This window comes from Macaca nemestrina, chromosome 2 (genome assembly GCF_043159975.1).
Source record: "Macaca nemestrina isolate mMacNem1 chromosome 2, mMacNem.hap1, whole genome shotgun sequence".
NCBI lineage: Eukaryota > Metazoa > Chordata > Mammalia > Primates > Cercopithecidae > Macaca > Macaca nemestrina.
The window spans coordinates 189,120,289-189,133,533 of NC_092126.1; the positions used below are offsets into that span (position 1 = coordinate 189,120,289).

A 13,245-nucleotide genomic window follows, 5' to 3' on the forward strand; every position below is an offset into this window, starting at 1 on the left:
TGTTTAAAAATGGTTATTTCTAGGGATGAGATTATAGGACCTTTCTTTAATACATATTTATATAGTGATCAAACTTTTATATAATAAACATATACTATTTCCTAATTAAAAATTTGAAAATGTAGTCCGGGCACGGTGGCTCACACCTGTAATCCCAGCACTTTGGGAGGTTAAGGTGGGTGGATGACTTGAGGTCAGGAGTTCGAGACCAGTCTGGCCAACATGGCAAAACCCTGTCTCTACTAAAAACACAAAAACTAGCTGGGCATGGTGGTTGGCGCCTGTAATCTCAGCTACCTGGGAGGCTGAGGCAGGAGAATCACTTGAACCCAGGAGGCAGAGGTTGCAGTGAGCCGAGATTACATCACTGTATTCCAGTCTGGGTGACAGAGCAAGACTCCATCTCAAAAAAAAATAAAATAAAATAAAAAAGAAAAGAAAAAATTGAAAATGCAATGAATTTCAATAAGAAAGAAGTAAAACTTAACAGAAGACTCAATTTTATGTGTTTTTGTCCAACCTACAGAACAAATCCATTTAAAACTCCAAAGGCTCAACTAGCACTAAAACTCACATGTAATAACCTTGTCACTGATAAGAACTTGTTATATTAGGATTTAATGCATGTGTGATGTAAATATATGATCTTCAGCAGAACTCTGTCATGTACTTCATAACTATGAATATATAAGTGAAAGAAAAATCTAAACTAAAGATACATTTTGAAAGTGTGTTAAAACAGCCTTTAATACAGATTCCATAGGCTCAGATTCTTGGCACTTAGAACAAATCTTTTCCTTGACAGCTCTAAAAATAAAAGGATTGACTAATCAAATTCACAACATTTAAAAATTTAAATTACTTCAGAGGGAAGCTTTCTGAGCATATTTAAATAATTCATTTACAGATAAAGTAAATTTTAATGAAACAAGAACTTCAAAATTTTGTAAATGTACTCTGCATATATTCAGTACTTAGAACTTGCCGCTAGTTTGTCTGGCCTCCTCATCCAAAGTCAACTCTTGTTTGCTCGTGTTTTTTAAGAACATTGGTCATTCAAACACTGAATCTAAAGGCAGATCCCGGTTTTATATGGTTTATACAATTTAAAGAGCCCTCTCTTAAGAATAAGAATAAAAAGGTACGTGTCTATCAAAATGCATTGCTAGTGTCCCTCCCCAGAGCATCATTATCTTCATGGGACGCCTGCTTCTCTCTGCCCCTCACTTTATAATCAAGGAAAAGTAGTTTCCCTCTGCCTTGATTGTAGTTGTACCCTCTTTGAAGAATTAGGAATGCTTTGCTCTTCCAACAGAACTTAATTTACTTTGCAGACTTTTCTCTTTCCCCAACAGAGGTTTCTTGGCCCTCTTTCAGCAGCCTACTGAACCCCTTTCCACTTTGTGCTTTCAAGAGCAAAGACAACAATTCACTTTTCCTCATAAAGATTTGTTCTTATGACTGCAGAGATTCCCTCCTTATCACATCATCATTTTCTCCCAATTTTATAAAATAAAGATCATAAGAGAAGAATAAATCAAATGTTTCTATTCATTCCTTCCCAAGGAGATACAAGTTCAGCTTTTTCTGAGATGATTGCAAGGCGAGCAAATAGCCTTTCACTGTGTTAACATGTCAGGATCAAGAACTTTACTACCTTGTTAAAATACTGTTAGTAATCAGGATACAAAAATGGAACAGATTTATATTTCTTCTTGAATAGCTATAAATGGCAGTAGGCTATGCACAATAATTACTCAAATAATCTGAAATACAAAGGAGGGTATAAAATCAAGAAAATATAAAAGCAAGTGCAACCAGATTACTGCTTGCAACTTGCCTTCAGACTCTAGTTGCAATATCATTAACAAAGGCAGATATAAACCACAAAGAATGGAAAGAAGTAAGAAAGGATTAGAAAAATACTGGCAAATATTGCTGATAATTCCTTTCATTTAAATACAAATTATTATTACATTTAAGTAAGAGAACCACATACAATAAATTTTGAATACTCAAATCCATTAAAAATCAATATAAACTCTTTTTCTTTACCCAGCATTTTTTTTGTAAGACAGCTTTCATGGGAAGTCTGGCTACATATTTCCAATTACTTAGCATCTCACCTAGCAATAAGGAGATATACTCATTAATTTTAAATCGTTTATTCCAGACTAACAATGAGCTGACATACTGTTTGTGCTGGAAAGGTTGACATGGAAAGAGCTTTATTCAATATTTGTTTTTATTATTATCTTCAGACCGTCTTACTAAATAGATTACTTATGAATATGGTAATGAATAATTTGGACTCATAGTTTGCTTTGTTAAACAAAGCATCAGCATCTGCCTCAGGGGAATCTCTTACTTGAGTCTTTGCTTAAAACATTCCTGCCACTTCGCGTTAGACTCCAAGTTACCTCCAAGCCCCTGAAATGAAACCTCATCCAAAGCTTTGTCATTTTCTTGAGAGACAAAGAGGCCACCTTCTGAGAAATCAACTGTAAGCAGTTGATCAAATTATTGCTACCTTGTAATACGACATCATGATTCATCATCTTAGGGCTTATGTTCTGAAGATAACATCTGAACTGATGTATCAGCCCAAATTCATAAAATCCAGAGGAAAAAAAAAAACTTAATGTGTACCATCTACTTCCCAGGAAAAAATAAATAACTAAAAATAGAAATAAATATAGCCTCCGTCACTCTAAAAATGCACATGAATGCCCAAATGCAGATCCCCCAACATATGCATGGGGGCCATTTGGGACCATTGGATGCAAAGAGACCTGGAGTAACCCAACGGGAATAATAAACTAATTCCTTATTTCAAACCAGAGGCCACTGAACATCCCTTCTTCTTTCTTTTCCTCTCATTCCTTCTCCCCCAAGGAACCAGCGTACAGCTTTTAAATCAATATCTGGATTCCACCAAGAATTCTATAAATTCTAGTCTTTTCAGTGTAGTGTCAATTTATATTTTGATTCCTCCTAGTCAATCTTTGTAAAATCAAGTCTGTTTTTCTCTATGTCTTAGGCAGTTTGGACTGCTATAACAAAATACCATGAACTGGGTAACTTATAAACAGTAGAAATTTATTTCTCACAAATCTGGAGCCTGAGAAGTCCAAGATCAATAAACCAGCAGATTTGGCATCTGGTGGGTCTGGTGAGGGCTTGCTTGCTCATAGACAGCACCTTCTCATTAGGTCCTCACATGGTGGGAAAGAAAAGGCAATTCTCTGGGGTCTCTTTTATAAGAGCACTAAACCCATTCATGAAGGCTTTGCCCCCAGGACCTAATAGCCTCCCAAATTTCCCACCTCTTAATACCATCACCTTGGGGGTTAGAATTTCAACATATGAATTTTAGAGGGACACAAACATTCAGGCCATAAAAACTAGAATAATTATGAAAAGGATATTCAGGGTTAAGAGGATCTACCTCCTTGGACTCTTCCTTCCTCAAGAAGTATTTGTGACTTCTTGTGCTATATGATATGATATGAGAAACTCTGTCCACCATGGTTCACACTGTATTGTTTAAGGAGGCAGCAACATGTGGTGGTTGAGAGTGTGGGCTCTTCACACTAACCTCAGCTGTGGTGCATGCTAACTGTGTTATATTCAACAAGCTATACTACTTCCCATACCTCAGTCTTCTCTTCTATGAAATGGGAATAATAATAGAACAAAACCCAAGCTGTGATGCGCAGGAGGATTAAATTAGTTAATTCAGGTAAAATATTTAGGACAGTGACTTCTGCAAGGTAAATGCTCAATAAATGCTAGCTGTTGTTGTTAGAGAGATATTTTTCTAGGAAAAGTGTATGGCCTACGAAGTTTCTCTGCATATTCAAAAAACCCCACTATGTGTCCGTCCCTCTCACTGCAATATTCAAATTCTTGCCCAGTTTTCAAATGATCAAATTCGCCATATGTTCTTCTCTGAATTCCCAAAACCCCTTGATATCCAAAGACATCCAGTAGCTAAACAAAAGCTTTAGCCTAGGTGATTTTAAATTCTTTTATTTATTTGTTCCTAGAGGAACCAATTTTTAACACAGACTTTGTCCATACAATGTGCTAACCATTAGAATAGTGTAACAAAAGAATTGAAAGACATTGTCCCAAGTCTCCTAATTGGATGGGAGGGGCAGTAAAGAGGAAAGAAACAGGTAAATAAGTAAATTAATAACTACCAGTTTTCTGCATCACTTTTCCTTTAATGTACAAATTATAATAGTCCAAGTCATTATCCAATCCATGTGTATTCAATTTTGTTGTTTATGATGTTGAGGAATCTGATGAACTTTATAGTTTATTTCTGACTGCCACTGTTTGTCTTTTAGAGTGACAGCCTGCCCTGGCTTCTATCCCACGAGGGTCTCATGGGATTCTCTCTGAAACACTTAACTTTCTATGACCTGTTCTCTAACTTTCTTCACCCCTAAGCATGGATAGAGGTAAAACTAAAGGGTCTAAGAAGGCATGGATCATATCTGGGGGACTGAACCTTATTATAACCTCAGAACCTAACATAGTGCCTGGCATACAGGAGAGGCACTATAAATACCTATCGAATGGATGAATGAATATTTGAAAGAATTCATAAACAAACACATAAAATAATAAGACTTTTTTTCTTCTCTTCTCCCCCAAGTCCTAGGCCCCTTCCTCCATATATGGACAACCAATATGACTTTTTAAAATTTCTACAATTATACCTTCAATGATAGAATGAAAAAAAAACTTCATATTTTGTTTCAGAAAACTCTCAAAGCATTTTTTCTCTGTGTTCACACCACGACAACTACAGTCAACACAGAAGAAGACTTCTGTGACTAAACGTGTGGGAGGTTTTCCCCACACAGTACGCAATGGACACCAGCTGGGTGGCCTCCAATTTAAGTCCATCACTATCTGCCAGGTGATAGGCCAGATACCACAGGTTGAGGACTTAGTCCCCATGGCTGCCTCCCTACACACACACACCATTCACAAATCCAGGCCTCCGGAACTCCTGACTAACCGGTTTCAAGTTGGGATTCGCATAACCCCATCTTTGGGGTTTGATTTGCAGGAATGGCTCACAGAACTCAGGGAAACACTTATGTCTATCGGTTTATTACAAAGGATATTGCAAAGGCTACAGATGAAGAGATGTGTAGGGCAAGGTATGGAGGGAGGGGAGCAGAACTTCCATACTCTCCGTGGCCACACCACCTTCCAGGAACCTCCAATGTGGTCAGCTATCTGGAAGCTTCCTGAACCCAGTCGTCACTAGTTTTTATGGAAGCTTCATGACATCAGCATTGCTTCCACCAGGGTAAAGGGCAAGGCCCTCTCTTGGTCTTAAAACCTTCAATCAGAAAGGTGGAGAAGGTTTGATTCCTTGAGGCAGGTGAAAGGAGGATAGGAGAAGGTCAGAGAAATTCTATTTCCTGAGGCCTTCTCCTGAAACCTACCACACCCAACTTTATAACAAGGGTTATGAGAGTTATGAACCAGGAGCTGTGCATGAAAATCAATATATATATAACACCACATTTTCTTACATTATTATAATATTAAACATCTCAGTGGCCTCATATCTGTATAATTCAATAGGCTCTCCAGAGCCGTCCTTTTCAAAATTAAGAGAGCACTCTCCTCCCCTCCTAGTTTTGCCCAGGTAAGATATGAAAATTCCATAACTTTTACTTTTATATGTAATACTTTTCCTCATTTCCCTCTCTTTTGCTCATTGTTTATACTCTTATTTATTTTGGAACTTATCTGTATAATCTCCATACTCTATAACACAGCAAATTGGAAGATGAAGTCTAGGCAAAATTATCCTCTGGACTTTTGGAGAGAAGAAGTGCACCAGGTCTACACTTATAAAATAAAACAACAACAAAATTTGAGAATCGTTTGTTGTAACAACAACAACAACAAAATCCACAGAAATATTATATGGATCTGTATTTAGATATATCTTGGGGTAAAATGCAAAAATGACATAATCTTTCACTCCACTCCGAATCCACATGCTTTGTGATTGAATTTGCACTTTCTTCCATCAAGAATGGGACCAGCCGGACGTGGTGGCTCACACCTGTAATCCCAGCACTTTGGGAGGCCGAGGTGGGTGGATCTCTTGAGGTCAGTAGTTTGACACCAGCCCAGCCAACATGGTGAAACCTGGTTTCTACTAAAAATACAAAACAATTAGCCTGTAATCCCAGCCACTCGGGAGGCTGAGGCAGGAGAGTCACTTGAACCCAGGAGATGGAGGTTGCGGTGAGCTGAGATCACACCACTGCACTCCAGCCTGGGCAAAAGAGCAAGACTGCACCAAATAATAATAATAATAATAATAAAATAAAAAGAATGGAACCAGTTTCTCCTCCTCTTGTGTTTGTACCAGACTATGGATCTGCTTTGGCCGATAGCATGCAGTAGAAGTAATGATGTGTCAATTCCAGGCCTAGGCCTCAGGAAGTCTTGCATGCTTCCTCAATTTCTCTTAGAATCCTAACCAGACACCATGGGAGAAAAAAACAAAACAAACAAACAAACAAAAAAAACACTGGTAAGCTCATTGGGGAATGAGAGTCCACCTGGAGCAGAAATGAGCCATAGCAGCAGAAGTTATCCTAGATGAGTCAGGCCCCAGATAACCCAGCAGCAGATCACACACACCTGCGTGCACCCAGCTAAGATTAGAAGAACCTCCCTGCTGAGCCAACCCAAGTTGTTGACCTGCAAAAAAACCTTAAGTAAATACTTTTTTATTTAAGACATTAATTTCAGGCTGGCTTGCTATGCAGCAAAAGCTAACAGACTCATGGAAGCTACCGATTGTCTATGTTCTTTAAACAGTCTTGTATCTATTTCCTGTGAACTAAGGAAATGTATATTTGTCACCACTGGTCTCTTCTCTCAAGTCTGAATTGTCAGGAGGACAAAAACTACAAGGCAGTGGCTAATAGACCTAGGTTGAGAGGACAAGATTTACAGTTCTCTTCTGCCATCCTGAAACCTCAAATGTTACAAAGACAACTATTAATAATGTCTTTGTAACATTGACAAGTCATAATAATGAGTTCTGCCTGTACTAGAAGATTCTGGTTCTCCTTTCATTTGGGTTTTCATTGCCTGGAATTTCATATTTTTTTCTGTCAAGTCTCAACTGCTGTTGCCCAAAGACCCATTGGGCAAAGCCAAGAGGGGTCTTGGAAGAATCAGGAGCCTCCGTCCCAAGGGAAATGATGACAAATCTGGTTTCAACAGGGGCTTTGTGAAACATGGGCCAAACTGCCCACTGTGTCCCCAGCACAAAAGAATGGTTCAAAATAAGGAGAAAAAGACATTCTCCTGACTTTGGATAGGACAGACCCATGAGTAAGTCAATGGCAATGCCTGGAAGCAGTGACAGAACACGAGGCTGACACTGATGTCCCACTAAGGAGGCGAAGGCTCTGCAGACAAGGTGGGTGCCGTGGTGTCCAGCTGTGACGGAATCTGTTAATGAGCACATGTGAGGCACTTCCTGAGAACACCAAGAAATAACCAAAGGCAACAGCTGCAGAAGTTTAAGGACCTGGGGGTTTTGAGCAGTAAACCCTGAATAGAACAACTAAAATGCATAGGCTGGAGGTAAGTTGTGAAATTTGTATGACTTTACATATCATGACATGTTTCATTTCGTGCATTTCTCTCAAAATCATTTTAAATATTAACAAAGCCTGGAAAATAGGCTGTGAGGAGGTCGCTCATTTTCAAGATCAACAACTTGCCAGCAACAGTGAGAAAACAAGAGGAAACAAGAACTCTGCCTCCCTTTCCTCTCAGCCGCTGCAGCCCCTCCCGGCTGCCCCTGTCAGTCTCGCTAATAACACCACAGTCAGTAAAGTAAGCTGGTGTCCCGCACGGTGAATGCTTCCTTCAGTTTTTAACTGAGCCACCGGCTAGCTCGTCAGTGCTCCTTTCACGGGAAAGAATGGCTGAGCAGTCGAAGACTCCCTCTTCTCATATTGCGTGACTTGACACCCAACAGCAAGAAAGCAACCCTCACAGATGCCTAACAAATGCTCTCAACCTGAAAGAGACACGAGTGTTTCCACTGGCCTCTGCAATCCGCTTGTCAAGTTAGAGGAGGAGAAGCGGGAGAAAAGGAGAAAGCCTGCCAGAGCACAGTCCTCCCAACCCTCTTGTCAAAAGCATTATAACCACTCTGTTTGTTTACTAACAAAGATGTCAAAGTCCTTTTCAAGCCCGGGGGTTTTACATACTGATCATAGCAAAGAAAAAAGCAACAGAAAAAAGACTGGGACGCTTTTTCCCCCTGCTTCTTTGTCAAACAGAATGTCATCAAAGAACTCCCGGGCTCTGGAAGATGAAGGCATCGCCACCATGGCCTGAGGAGATTTAACTCTTTGTCCATAATCACACCTAAGACATGTCCAGGGTCTGCTTGGATGTGACATATGCCACTTTCAAAACACGGGTAGCAATGTTCTTTTAAAAATACACAAATGTTGGCAGCCGAAAAGATTGGGGGTTTCTGTGCTTTCGCAACACATAATAATATTTTTCAACATTCTTCAACACTGGACTCTAGAGTGATTGAAAACACACTATGTTCACAGATTCCTTTGGCCAGTACTGAAATACACAAATAGGACAGACATGCATGTATAGAAAGATTTTGACAGTTTCCAATCAAGAAATAGGATAGGTAAATTGAAATGTTGTCACAGTCAATGTGGTTGCAGATGCACAGAGGGTTCCTGGATTGGTTTAAGATTCAGTTGACCTACACCTTTCAAAATTACCGAGTTCAGGGAGGGACAGGATAAAATGCAGATTCTCAGGCCCAGTGTAAATCAGCATTCCCATGGATGGGTTGTAGTTATCACTATTTTAAGCAAGTCCCCCAGAAGTGTCTTCCTTAATAAGCCAGATGCAGTCTGCTGTATCTGCAACTGGGAGTAGTGCCTAAGGATTCTTCAGATGCAAGATGGTATAATTAGGAGTTTCTTTCCGTTTGTTTGTTTGTTTTGCATTTTTAAAAATAAATTGCCTACACTTGCAAGACCTACGTGAGCAAACAGCATCCTTGCCTTCTAGAAGCTTTATAGTAGATGCCTCTAATGTACATGAACACAAAGTGAGCTGCATTTGCCCACATGCAATAGTGAAACTCACAGACACTGTAACTGAAAAGAATTGGCAGTTGGTAGTGGAAAAAAACGAACTGTGATTTTACTTTCCCTAATGAGGGACTCATTCCCCCAAGAGTACTTAAGTGTCCTTTCCAAAGTCATGTGGAAGTGTGCTTGACAGGCTTAGCCATTAAAAGGCCTCCAAGATTTGATGGACAGGACAGAAGGCTCACAGAAAGAGTCTCAAAAGGTGGACAAAGGGAGATAATCTCCAGAGAACACAGCAGTTCTTCCCTGGATGGGACAGGAAGCGGTGCAGGGAAACATCCCACAGTTGGGCGGGATCTCAGGAAGGGTCAGAAGATTGAGATCCTTCTATTCCCAGCACAGCCTGAGGGAGTATTAGTGCCTCTACCCAATTTCTACCACCCTGTTAAACTGCCCAAAGTGTTTTTAGTAATAACAACATCCTTTAATGTGAACAATTAGCATTTCTCCATCTTTCAGAGTAATAAATTATCTTTAGAAAACTTTGCTATTTATATGGGTCTGAAACATAAAGATAATTTTGAAAACATTTTTGCTAGGCACACAAACCAAGCTTCTTCATTCACCTTCCCACTGGCTAACTCCTCCCTAAATAGGAATAATGGAGCAACTACTGCTTTTGTTCTGGTCCTGGCTTGGAAAAATTACTCATTCTCTTTGGAACTTTTTCTGCAACATTCAGGATTGGCCTATGTGATTTCTATGTTCATGTAGCTAAAAGACTCTATTTGTTATTATTCTCCAGGTATAAAATATTAGAAATATTAGAACACTGTTTTCATCAAACCAGAACCCAAAATCTTCTTGTGCTTTTCCTTAATTTGGCATGAGGCTCTGCTTGTTCTGATTTGATCTCTTGAAACTCACTAATCTTCTGATGGAGGAAAAAAATTAGTTCCGTAAATGGCCCTCTGGTGATCGGGGGATCTTAGAAGCTAAGCTTTATTTGTAGCAACTCCATTCTTAGCATGAGTCCCTTTCTCCCTTTGCACATACCACAAATTCCATCTCTGCGTCTGTGCCAGCTCCTGGCAAGCACTCACACCGCCCTAGCTCACTATGATCAAGTTAGAGTGTGTATCGAAATAAACCCTAAACATCGCAAAGCCTAATAGAAAATTTAATCCATCTCTATTTTTATGAATTCTGCTAATACTATAAATTTTGTTTTTAACTGGTGGATGCCATCCTGTGGGGAAATTGGGTAATACTGAGCCATTGCTAACTTGCCTCTGGTCAGCTCTGATGTAATTAGCAGCAGGTAAATGTGCATTTTACACTTCAGAAGCCCTGAGATTGAGCTAAAATAAGCCCAGGATGGTCCCTACCAAAACCTCCAGCTCCCGTTAGTGATAGCTGCCTAAATCATTTATTGAAAGGCTGCTAGCAAACTCAATAAGGGAGCCAGTTTTGTTCCACGGATGATTATGTTTCCTACTACACATATAAAACCTCGTTGTGTCTTCACAAGGTCCTTCTGAAAAGTCTGCATGACTATTTCTTTCCTTCAAAGAGCAGAAAGAAAAAAAAATGTGTGGTGTTATATCTCAGAGAGGTAAGAACTCAATTCCGCTTTATCACTGAGCTCACTGCCTACCTCACCAAATGAATCAACCTGATTAGCTGTCGAGCACAAACTGCCGAGAGCCCACCACAGAGCGGTCACCTTTACACTTAACGGCACAGGAAAATTACAATTTCAAAAAAAAAAAAAAAACATTTAGTCACTTACTTTAAAATAGCAAATCCAGTCATTGTCATGAATGTTGCTTAACACAATTTCATGCCCTCTCAGCCTTGCTGAGCTGCGTTTTTCTCCTCACTGTCTTTGCACAGGGGAAGCTGAATGATTAAAGCTGGCAGCCTCACCACAGGCAGTTGCCTGTTAGCTTCTAAAAGCACTGAAGAAGTCTGTGGTCCTAGAGATGCCACCAGAGGAAAATGGCAAGCTGGGAGTGGCCCTTGAGAGTAGTTATGTTTGTCCAGCAGTGTTCATTCGCCCCAGGAGTAGGTGACATTAGGGCAAGAGAATTCTCTCCTCTATGGGGGTTCAGTATTTGAGAAATAAACAGACAGATTAACAGGAGAAAAGGCATATAAATACATTACATGCATGGGAGCAACTCAGGAGAGTGAGGACCCAATAACCCAATGAGATTTCGAAGCTTATAGGCCTTCTTCATAGGGAAAAGGAAATGGGACATGAAGGCAATTGTAGAGGAAGAATAAATACTTTTTAGGGGAGATGAATGGGCCCAAAGAACCAACCACAGCATGGGACAAAGTCTGTCTGGGCTCTGGCGTGGCGTCAACTCTGCTCTTTCTTCCTGTCGCATGTGTCATCCTCCCTCCTAGTTGATGAGCTCTCTGGGAAAGGGATTTACAACAGTTGAGCTTCTGGACGGCCCAGCCTTTAAGGCAGGTAGAGCAACTTCAGAGAAAGCCCTTTCCTACATGCGATGCTGCCCAGACGCTCTCAGTTTGAAGGACAAAGCAGCATATTTGGGGGTATTATCTTTCTGGGCCCCAGCAGTAACTTATTATACATGAGAGGTGCTCCCTTGTACTAAAGTAATTTGAATGTTTTTCCCAATTCCACTACTAGATTGTGAGCTCCTGTAAAGCAGCAAAAATCTTACACAGTGTTGAATCTTTAAAAAATAATAATAATAATAAATAACTGAGCAGCACCTTGTAAACATTAATGGCAGTACTTAGAAACTTACTTTAAAAGGAGTTGGGAAACAGCTAAGTAAAACCTGCTCCCACTTGCTTAGGTAATAGTCCTTTTAAATTACCTAACTGCACCAGAGAAAAATTATCATGCCAATTTTGAAACTTATCTGTTTCTCCAAATAACAAAGAAAAATGAAAACCTTAACTAGGAAGTAGTAGAAATAATTGTAAACATCCAGCTTACCCAGCACACATGAGAGAAAATAGAAGACTGAGAGGGAGTGTAACACATGATTGCAGCTAGACCACCGGTGTTTTACTACCTTATTTAAGGTTGGTATTAACAACATTTAGGGCTAGAAAATTTATTGTTATGGGTTGTCCTGTGTATTATATTATGTTGGTGCAACAGTAATTGTGATTTTGCCATTGAATGTAATGGTAAAAACCGCAATAACTTTTGCACCAACCTAATAGGTTATTTAGTAGCATCTCAGCCTCTACCCACTAAATACCAGTAACATCTCCCCCTAGTTGTGACAACCAAAAAACAGCTTCCTCCAGACACTGCCAAGTGTCCCCCCAGGGCACAGTTGGCCATGTGTGAATCACTGATCTTCTGAAGTTAACTTGAGTACTTAGGATGAACTTCCCAAAAGAAACAAAATGGACAATAGATTTTACCCAGCATATTTTATGTCCGGGTCATATATTGTTCAGCCAATCACTTAGAAATAATAGTTAGAAACCTATCCTAAATGATTGGCTCTACAGTTGACTCTACAGCTAAAGCCACTGGGACCTAATGTGTTTCCCTAGAACAGTCATTCCCTAGAACAGTCATTCCCTAGAACAGTCGTTCCTAGATCTTTTTGAGTTTCACCCTGATTTTTGTGATGAAATTAAGAATGAAAAGCAGAGGACTGGTCTTATCGAAGATATTGGATCCTCAGTATCACAGCCTCTTAAGCCCATTAAACCGTTCCTAAGAACTGGGGACCACTCTACTGAGCTCAGACCTCTGACTCACCAGGAAACGTGGACTGGATTAAGCTGCAGTGGGTGGCAATCATTAAATTGAATCAGGGCACTCAAAGACTGAGAGAGGCCTCTGCCCTTCAGGATTCTGAGAACCTCTGGATATTAAGAAGGTAAAAAAAATTACATATCAGGATAATAGAAAAAACATTAAGCCTGCTTATGTGATAAATAATCAAAAACTTAATTCAAACCTGATTTCAAAAGAGGGGAGAATTTTTTTTCATTAAACATGAAAGTTCCTCAGCTACGTCAGACGTCAGAATTGGCAGATCTATAATGATATTGTTGGAGTCAACATAAAAATGTAGAGATGACTCTCTAAATT

General features: G+C 39.7%; 1 protein-coding gene across 1 annotated transcript in view; it reads right to left on the reverse strand.

Annotated features, from left to right (window-relative positions):
- LOC105477421 (NOP2/Sun RNA methyltransferase 3) overlaps positions 1 to 13,245 on the reverse strand; it is a 258,079-nt gene continuing 244,834 nt past the window's right edge. Inside the window, exon 9 of the transcript XR_011620409.1 lies at positions 1 to 13,245. This exon is cut by the window's right edge and continues 24,236 nt beyond it. The gene's annotated coding sequence lies outside the window, so the exon portion shown is untranslated.